At 41.7% G+C, this 10,746-nt stretch overlaps 1 long non-coding RNA gene across 2 annotated transcripts in view; it reads right to left on the reverse strand.

Moving 5' to 3' along the window:
• Positions 1-9,587, reverse strand: part of LOC142599880 (uncharacterized) — a 37,277-nt gene extending 27,690 nt beyond the window's left edge. Inside the window, exons 1-2 of one of the 2 annotated variants that reach the window (XR_012833286.1) lie at positions 9,416-9,587; positions 9,230-9,326 (exon numbers count right to left, since the gene is read on the reverse strand). This is a non-coding gene — a long non-coding RNA (uncharacterized LOC142599880). Of the gene's footprint in view, positions 1-9,229; positions 9,394-9,415 lie in introns of those variants that run through there. The other variant, XR_012833285.1, reaches the window with a different exon arrangement.
• Positions 9,588-10,746: the final 1,159 nt, after the last annotated feature.

A 10,746-nucleotide genomic window follows, 5' to 3' on the forward strand; every position in this document is an offset into this window, starting at 1 on the left:
AGCATGTAGGAAGGCATAAGCATTGAAATCGCTCCAGAGTCACTCCAACATGATCTTCCGTCTTTTTTCATTCTGTGTAAATAGCATCAGCACACAGACTATAGCATGCAGGAGCTCTAGGAAACAAACAATGTACTGCCACCTTGGGAACAACAGGATTCCCAGGAATCTTTGAGATGCATGTGCCCAGGAAACCAGGAATGGGATTCACTTGACCACATCTGGACATCTACCACAGATATCTCAATTTCTGAGCTAGACTTCCTTTGTAGTTGATGAAGAGAAAGAGATATTTTCAGGTGAACTGAGCTCACAAAAAAGCAGGCATTTAATGCTCAAGTCAGTTGCACAGATACAGGCATCAAGTGCCATTTCAGATCTCCTAGGGTGCCAGTAGTATCTACATGGGGCTGTCAGATATGGCAAACTACCTATGCCCTCCTGGAATAAGAGCTAGTAGACAAGTGGGAGACCAAGACCGTCTCAAACTGCAGTAGGTACCACATAAATGTAGACACATGAACTGGACCTTTACATGGCAGGTATGAGATTCGGGTCCAGAGTGTAGAAGCATATTAGACATCTGAAATCATCCGGTCACACGTAGGTATTTCTTTTAGAATGAGACTATTAGCCCTCTAGACTCTACTGAATTGACTAGATCTTCATCAACTGTAATGGAAGCTTAGACACCTTGATTGCGTGCAGACACATAAATTTCAGTATCTGAATGTGGCATTAAATCCCACTCTTAGAGTGATGTTCAGCTGCCTAAATGCCATAGAAGATGCCATAGCACCTCCAGCAGAATATTTACCTTTCATAAGTCATACATCCAGTCAGCCTCATAGGGCTGGCTGAGATTCCTTCAGGCACCTCAAATTGCATTAGCCATCGCTATTTTAACAAGTGAGTTGAACTTGTTGCAAGTTACTGGGATGGTTTCCAACCCCAGGGTTCAAACTAGGAGAATGCCAACACTGTTTTATATCCCTCAGCAAGTGAGGCACCTATGCTATGTGAACAGCCTGGCACCTCCTCCCACGCATGCATGCAGGTGAGCCATTATTATGGTGAGCTGCAATAGCAGCAATGGTTGTATACTGGCAAGACTACCTTAGGTCCTCTGCACTAGGTCTTCTTCACCCTTCCACATGCAAGGTAGCATGGGAGAAGAAGAATTTGTGCCATCCCATTTCAGAAAACACCAGTATCAGTTTGATACAGATATGAACTGGCCACTGGAGAGAAATGGATCCTATCAGGGCACAGTTCACCTGACCTATATTAAATATCTTCTTCACAATGGCATCATTCTTGCTCTGTAAGTGCCAGCTTCCCTCCACTGACTACCAAGGCAGTCTACATGACCAGTTCAAACGTAGAGGTCTCCACTGTGAACAAGCTTGATCTAGTCACATCCCACACTGCAGGACACAAGAATCTTAACAGCAAGGCTGCCTAGTGCGTTGTCCTTTGGAAATGTATAAACTGGTTCAAGTAAACTCTGTTTGGAAAGTCTCTAGTAAATAATCTTGCCTACACTCCCACCCCTTCTGGACTGCCCCATGAAGCCGATCTGCCTGCCTCTGCCTCTCACTGAAGTGCTTTTATTTCAGGTTTTTAAAGAAATGCAGTATGAGGATGACAGATTTTGACAAAGGAATTTGAGATACAGAAATATAGACATATAATGTGTATGAGTATATGCTTAAGTTTTTGTGTGTGTATTTCCCACCACTCCACAGTCCTGCCCCATCACTTTCAACTGTCCCAAGTTACAGGACTTTCATCATTTCCATAGGAAAGCTATTCTAACATTTAATACTTTAAAAGTTCACTCAATAGTTATTCTGTATCTAGCCTATATTTTATTTCCATGAGAACTGATAATGTATCAAAAGCCAACAGTGAAAAAGAAGGAAGGAAAAAAAAAAAGAAAAATGTGTAAAGGCATACAAGAAAGAAAGAGCTTGTGGCATATGCATGAGCTTAAAACTTCAAGAAAAAGTTAAATTAATGAAGGTAGTTCACAGTTTAAAATTAATTATTTTTGCATTTCTTTTTCTCAGAGGTTCCTCTTCAATATTCCAAATATAAATGGTGGTGGGATTATTTAGAAACCAAGTACATTATAACTAAGGCCTATAGCAACCTCACTCAGCAGTGAAATTTGTTGTCTCCCTCTGATCCTCAGATTATGGAGATGAGGGGATGAATGTACATCAGTAAGATTCCCTACCGAGATAGCTTTTCACTCTTTTCAGTAAGAAAAAGATCAAAGGAAAAATAGCTAATTAACATACCAAAGGAGACAAAACCCCTAGAGCTTTATCGTTGTTGCAATCCAATAATAAACAGCCAAGTACAAAAAAGATTATTTGATAGTGACACACAGAATTGAAAGCCTTTGAAATGTCAGCTTCTCAAAAAAAAAAATATTTTTGGAAGGAAAAAATATCCATAATTATACAGAATAATGCTTAAGCATTAGGGAGTAACTCTTCATTCCTGTGAGAGCTTGCTTGTAAAACTACCGTGCTTAAGAACAACAGCTTGGCTTGCCTTTATCTAAATTAAAATTAAAAATTTTAAAAAAACATACCACACAAAAGGCTTCAAATTCCTTCTTGAGCAAACAGTCAATTCTTTTCTAAATTAAAAATTAAGTACAGTTGTTCTTGATCTATTAAAAAAATATCATCAATCTTCATTCCCAGACCAGCTTCCAGCTTTTACAGACTTGTGGGCAGTGGGACACCAAGGTTTCAAACGCTGGCTGTCTGGGCTGGCTAACTGCTACGCCACGTTGTAAGTTCTAGGTGCTTTTATAAAGCCAGAGGCAAAAAGACAAATTCATGTAGCAGTAAATTATGTGAAACTCTTCCTTGGGGAAAGCAACTGCTCAGTCTACATGGATACATCAATACCAGTAAAAGAAAGAGGACCAGGGCATGGGCTCAAGCGTATTAAATTGTAAGCAGTTTCTCTGGCACACTTTTGGCTCATAGCAGCTTTCCTTTCACAGCACTATAAAGAAATTAACACCATTCTGAGGCCGTTCCCAACAGATAGCTGGACACAGCCAGCTTGGTTTGGGGATAATTTTACCTGCATCAGTGCGAACTGTTACATTCATTGGACCAAAGTATGATCACTTCACTGTTCCATTTCCAGATGCAGATGTACCCAATCAGTCTGTGTTAGAGAAATATTTACTTCTGGGACATCATTTTTTAGATTAAGGGAAGCTGGGAAACACTGTAGTCAATGGCTGTTCAGCAACCAGCACAAAATATTCCACTTTTGTCCTACCAGAGGCAGGTTTGCATGTTTGAAAATCCTCACATTTGGTATAATAGACATGATTTAGAAGAAAAGTTAGTCCCTGCATGGGTACTAGCAAAGATCTGTTTAAAAGGGTCCCATGGGATAAGGCCCTGGAGGGAAAAGGGATCCAAGAAAGCTGATTGATGTTCAAGGACCACCTCCTCCAATATCCAAAGCAGTCCATCCCAACAAGTCCTGCATGGATGACCAGGAAACTCCTGGCAAAACTCAAACACAAAAATTAAGTATACATAAGGAGTAAGCAGGGACAGTTAACCTGGGAGGAATTCAGGGACAATCTCTGACCATGCAGGGGTGCAGTTAGGAAAGCCAAAGCCCATTTGTAATTGAACCTGGTGAGAACGATGATCAGAGGGCTGGAGCACCTCTCCTATGAGGACAGGCTGAGAGAGTTGGGCTTGTTCAGCCTGGAGAAGAGAAGGCTCCGGGGAGACCTTATAGCAGCCTTCCAGTACCTGAAGGGGCCTACAGGAAAGCTGGAGAGGGACTGTTTACAAGGGCATGCAGCGATAGGACAAGGGGTAACAGTTTTAAACTAAAAGAGGATAGATTTAGATTAGATATTAGGAAAAATTTCTTTACTGTGAGGGAGGTGAGGCACTGGAACAGGTTGCCCAGAGAAGCTGTGGATGCCCCCTCCCTGGCAGTGTTCAAGGCGAGGTTGGATGGGGCTTTGGGCAACCTGGTGTAGTGGAGGATGTCCCTGCCCATGGCAGGGGGGTTAGAACTAGATGATCTTTGAGGTCCTTTCCAACCCAAACCATTCTATGATTCTAGGTCAAAGGTAATAAGAAAGGCTTCTGTAAGTACATAAGTACCAAAAAGACCAGAGAAAATATGGGCCAGTTGATGAATGGAGGAAAGGTTCTGGTGACACAGGACATGGAAAAGGCTGAGGTACTGAATGCCTTCTTTGCCTCAGTCTTTACTAGCAAGACCAACCATCAGGAATCCCAGGTCCCAGAGACAAGGGGGAAAGGTTAGAACAAGGAAGAGGTACCCTTGGTGGAAGAGGATCAGGTCAGGGAATACAAACATCAGTCCATGGACCTTGAAGGGATGCACCAACAAATGCTGAGAGTGCTGGCTGATGTCCTTACAAGGCCACTCTCAATTCCCTTTGAGTGATCATGGCAATTGTGAGAAGTGCCTGAGGAATGAAGAAAAGAAAACCACTTCTGTCTTCAAGAAAGGCAAGACAGAGGACCCAGGGAACTACAAGCCAGTCACCTTAATCCCTGGGAAGGTGATGAAGCAGCTAATCCTGGAAACCATTTCCAGGCACATGAAGGACAAGAAAATCATTAGGAGTAGTCGGCATGGATTTGCCGAAGGAAACTCACGTTTCACCAATCTGATAACCTTCCATGATGAGATGACTGGCCTGGTAGAAAAGGAGTGAGCACTGGATATTGTCTACCTGGACTTCAATAAAACTTTCAACAGTGTCTCCTGTAAGATCCTCATAGAGAAGCTGATGAAGTATGGGCTGGATAAGCAGACAGTGAGGTGGGATGAAAACTGGCTGAATGGCTGGGCCCAGAGGTGGTGATCAGTGGCACAAAGTCTATTCAGTCTAGCCAGTAACTAGCTGTGTACCCCAGGGGTACTGTTCAACATCATTTGATTCTGTTCAACATCTTCATTAGTAATCTGGATGATGGGGCAGAATGTATTCTCAGCAAGTTTCCCAAGGGCACAAAACTGGGAGGAGTGGCTAATACAACAGAGTCATGCTGCTATCCAGAGGGACCTCAGCAAACTGAAGAAATGGGCTGATATAAACCTCGTGAAGTTCAACAAGAAGTGCAAAGTCCTTTCCCCAGGAAGGAACAACACCCATCTGGAAAGCAGCTTGGCAAAAAAAAGACCTGGGGGTCCTGGTTGACACCAAGTTGAACATGAGGCAACAGTGTGCCCTTAGGGCAAAGGCAGAGAATGGTATCCTGGGCTGCAAATTACTGGTCAAGGGAGGTGATCTCTCCCACTGTTGAGGCCACACCTGGAGTATTGCATCCAGACCTGCGCTCCTTACTACATGAGAGACTTGGACATACTGGAGAGAAAAGTTCAGTGGAGAGACATAGGGATGATGAAGGGACTGGAGAATCTCTCCTATGAGGAAAGGCTGAGAGAGCTGGGACTGTTTAGCCCGGAGATGAGAAGGCTCAGGGGGATCTTATCAAGGTACATAAATACTTGAAGGGAGGGTACAAAGAGGACAGAGCCAACTTCTCGCTGGTGCCCAGTGACAGGACCAGAGACAATGGGCACGAAATGAAACACAGGAGGTTCCATCTGAACATCAGGAAACACTTCTGTACTGTGAGGGTGACTGATCATTGGTACAGGTTGCCCAGGGAGGTTGTGGGATCTCCATCCTTGGAGATATCCAAAAGCTGTCTGTCTGGACATGGTCCTGGGCAACTGGCTGTAGGTGGCCCTGCTTGACCAGAGGGGGTTGGACCAGATGACCTCCAAAGGTCCCTTCCAACCTCAGCCACTCTGTGATTCTGTGATACCTTTTCACATTATTATTGTAGGAAAAAAATTGAATTTCTTTTGCTTGTACTCCACCTGCCCTCTGAATAAAGATAAGGTTTCAGTTTCTACTGGAACCAGTCATTGCAATAAAGAAGAATATTCTCCATTTCACACTGCAGTTCATTAATTTATTCAACATGTTTGTGACTTAATACTGAAGTGCTAAACTATACTCGTCATGAACACAAAAGCAACAAGCCCATTTCTTGAATCCTGTTTATGCAAGGCAGGGATGCAAAGGAGATGAGAGGCACCACAACCTGCTGCCCAGCTTAGCCTTTGCAAGCAGAATCCATGGGTGTTAATGTACAGTGTCTACTGTCTTTTACCTTTTAGGTCCAAAAACAGGCACATCCATACCACTGGCACTAGAGGACCAGGAAGCAAGAATGAGTGGAGGACCCCGGTTTTTCAATATAGCCTGGCTCAGTTTGGGCTATTCCAAAAACAAATCTGCTAGAGAGGAGCTAGCCCTCACCCCATCTGAGCACAAGCCACTTTGTGCCATGCAAATCTTGGACTGTGGCTTGATCTCTGGCTGTCTTTCTATAGCAAGATGGACAGAGTCATAAATGGCCCTCTTGTATGAAAAAACGACATCTTTATGCCCAGTTAAAAGAGAACAGCCACCAGCCTGACTTAGAGGATACTCTAAATTAAACCAGCTGGGCCCAAAACTGAACAAAAAAGGCACTTTCAGATGCCCAGTCTTCCATTTCAGCTGTGCCAAGCTTAACATGTCAGCTAATATATATCTAGAAATAGCTTTCCGTTACAAAGATAACAATTATGGCAAATAAATCCCTGAAAGATGCTTAAGATATGACATTTCAGAGGTTAAATGCGGATGCACTGTGTTTTAGAAATAGGTATTGGTTCCTAAGCACAGGGCACCCTGGCCTGAAGAGCTTAGATGGAGCTCCTGGCCTGAAGAGCTTAGAGCCTGGCCTGAACCGCCTGTAGATTTGGTCAGCAGGCTCATCTCTGTCGTTATCCTGATGTCAAAAGCATCCGAAGTCCATGACTCTGAGTCTGCCCTGACAGGTCTGGCAGCAAAGACCTTCACTGCCTTTTACCCTGCTAGTCGTAAACTCAAGCATGTAGCATAATTTGTCCTGAAATTCCAAAATTACTAAAACCTCATTTTACTCTTCAGTGAGGAAAACGTCCTCATGTAGCCAACTTGATTGTTAAACCTAAACTGACCTGTAACTATACAAACTAGGTCTCACAATTCCTTTCTAGTTATGGCTGAGCAGTAATGCCCTTTACAAAGTCAGTCTAGAAAAAGAAAAAATAAGGAGAAAACTAGTATTCTACTCAGGTAATACATAACAATGTCTATGGATTCCTTGTGGGCTCTGTGCTTTGGTCAGGCTGTGAACACATCTCCAATCTTCCAGAGTTAGTCATTTCACTGCAAGTGAGATAAAACAAGTGCCTAGTTTTAGCCTTTGTGCTTCTATTTTGAAAAGACTCTGAAGACTCTCAGAACTCCTGCAAGACAGCAAAAATTCTTAATGATATTTGGTTGGGTCTCTCAATTCACTCAAATGTCACATTTAAAAGTGCTTTTGCTAAAGTGGAAACAAATTAAACAAATTAATACTACAGGCTAAGAGAAACATTGTGCCACAATGACTCTGGCAAGCTACCAAAACGTAAAAGGCTTCCAACAAATCAGTATAAAAAGTGTTTTATACAGCTTAATATTTGCTTTAACTATCTACTAGACACAGTTTTTATATATCTGTTGTCTTTCACTATAAAAGCATTAGAGAATTTAGCAATATCCTGTGTGTTTTCTTGTCTGACTATTCTCATGTGTTTTACTAAATTTAATCCTTCCCTCAGTCATTAATCAGTCGTTCTAGGGAAATACTGCCGCTCCCCCCCACCCCCCCAAATACAAGTCACACATGTTCTTGTAGATGGTTGAATTAATTCACTTCAGCTCTTATTGTGTTTACTTTCTCTGATTATTTTAAGGAAAATGTTTCCGGGGGAAAGGGGAGAACTGTTGAGAAGGACAACTATCTATGAATATCAGAAAACAATCACAAAAATTAAATTATAGGAGCATATAGCCAAATATTTGTACTAGAAATGTACTAGTTCAATGTGTTGTGACACATTGTAACGTGCCATATCACTTATAAGATCAGTCAAAACCATTCGCATTCTGAATAACAAACACACACAAAGAATTGCTTATGAAATGGAGAATTATTTCCATAAATTAATTGGGAACAGATTTCCTCACGTCTATTCACACACAGCAGCAGCTTGTTCCACAGACAGGTTTTTCTTGCTTCAATATGAGTAACCAGGAAAGAATTTGACCCTTGACAAATGATTTTGAATAACGAATCTGTTTTTTAAATATTCCAATCTGCTCATGGGCAAATTCATCAGCAGAACAGCAGGCAAAATTTGCCATCTTCATTACTTTTATTATTAAGCCATCTATTCTAACTGTCTCTTTGAAACCTCACCCTTTAAATGCCCCCGCCCCCTCCCTCTTTCACTTCAACTATAGCGGTAGAGGTTTTTTGTAAAAGCCTCCTGTTGGTAGCATTCATTACATGCTAGTCTGCAAAGCTATGAAGTAGAGAATGCTTGGAATGAAAATTAGGAAAATAATTCCACGGAGGAAATGCAATGGTAATAATTATCAACTACACTAAGTTTTCACTGTTTGATTATGATTCTCAGCCAGCTACCATAATTTCTCATTCAGAGGCAATTGTGGTAGAGGAAAAAGGAATAGGCTTTTTAAGGCTTTGTGAGGCTCCCTCAGTTCCTTTTTATGTCAAGCTTATCTACACAAAAAGATACACTAAAAGAATATTGCCCAGATTGCAAAGTCAAGTACTCCAGTGCTAGTAAATGCCAAAATTAAGATTTCCTGAAAACATTAATTCAGTCCCTTATACATATGCATTGTACCACAGTCTTTAATTACTTGATGACATACTATTTTTTCCACACAGTTCTTGCCTCGTTCTGTACTCATGCTGGATGGTGCTCACTTAATGAGTAAGCTATTCAACATCTTCTTTTATTCTTCACATTCAGTGTGTGGCCCAAATGCTTTATTTACAGCACACCATTCAAACCCTGCTATGAAGACAGAACTAATTTTCTCATGGGCTTTACTATGGCTGTCATCACTATCATATCTTAAATATTCATTAGGCCAGAGAGCGAGAGAAATGTTGTAGTTTGGTGGTTGGAAGACTCACCTGGGAGACCTGCTCCAGTGCAGCCTCTGCTCCAATGAATATTTAAATAGCATGTATCAAACAGAAAAGCATCAAGAGGAGACACTAACCTGCTGATACTTGCAGATTCCTGGTTATAGCATTCATCAGAGAGGTGGGAAACTTGGGTTGAAGACCTTCCCAATCAGGCAGAAACTGGCCCCAGACCTTCAGATGGTTAACATATCAGAATGCTGCTTGCTTTTCCAACGAAAGGCTACTGTGGATAAGGCACTCAACTACAGGTGGTGGCTTACCACTATGTGATGGAATGAAAAGCTGGCTTTGCTCCAGCTGGAGACAACTCCATGGCTTGCTCAGGCAGTTCCTCACCAAACTTTCTGGCTTCTTCAGACTCTTCTTCAGCATCCAGTTCTCTCCATGCCCTCTACCAGTGCCCCGCTTACAAGGCTGTAAGCCAAAACCAGATCCAACATCAGTCCCAATGAAGGATCTAAGCACCTCCTAGCCCATAAGGAACCTAAAATAGGCCAATTCTTCTTTAGCTCCACCTTTCCCAGTATTCAGCATACATGCTGTTACACTGCTGCATATGGCACAAAGGCTCTGCTCCAAGCACTCATCTCTTTCTCCATGATGTATTTAACAAACAAGCATTTAATGTGTTAAATAGCCTTATAGAGCAGACAGAAGCTGGAGATGGAAACCCACTGCTCTTTTCATAAGGCAGGGAACCAACGTAAGCTCCAGCATCCCCATGCTACCTTCCTCCTCTGCTTAATCACAACCCTGCTGAATCAGTAGCAGTTTCAAAAGGAGGAGAATACAACACCACTCAGAAACATTTAGAGTCTCCTGATGAAGGTAACTTCCTGCTAAGTATAGTACTGGGTCACATTAGCAGCTTTTTAGCTGAGAGATATATTAGCAGCTTGTTAGGCTGGCTGTAGTTGAATGCAGCTGTCTTTGGCTTTGAAATTTGTTCTCAGCTATGACAGCGGTAAACATCAGTTTTTGCAAAGTGAGAGTCAACCTCCACCCACTTTAATTTAATTTCTTTCTAATTCAGATGAGACTTGATTGTGTAATGACTGCCTCCTTCACAGTTTCTTACTTGTTTGAGGGCTTGGTTTCTTAATTGTTGAGGGTTCAGATATTTCAAGTTATTTTCTTCTGCTGCCAAAGATTTCTTATAAGCAGGTTTCAATTAGTGGTCTGTTCTTTTTTTAACCTTTCATGTCTGTCTATGCTCCATATAAAACATTCTTGTGGATTTCAGATTTTTACTGTGGGATTTTTCCCCTTTTCCTTAAAATCATCCATTTTGGAATCTCACCTTCTCTTTTAATCATTAGAATACACATATAATTTGTCATAGAAACACAAGCTTTCGCACATCTAACATATCCCAATTTAAATGAATGCTGATGGAGACAAAAATAATCTAAAATGCCATCTTTCTGCTGGGGACCTAATGGAAAGCTTACAAGAATCTCCAAAATCTTTTCTCCAAAATTAGCCATAAACACCAAAGCAATCCCTGACTCCTTTTACCTCAGTCTCCCAGGTAGCAATCAGGTGGTAGCAATATCTAATCACCATTAACAAGGGTCAGATTTTAACTGAT

This window comes from Balearica regulorum, chromosome 1, assembly GCF_011004875.1.
Source record: "Balearica regulorum gibbericeps isolate bBalReg1 chromosome 1, bBalReg1.pri, whole genome shotgun sequence".
Lineage (NCBI taxonomy): Eukaryota > Metazoa > Chordata > Aves > Gruiformes > Gruidae > Balearica > Balearica regulorum.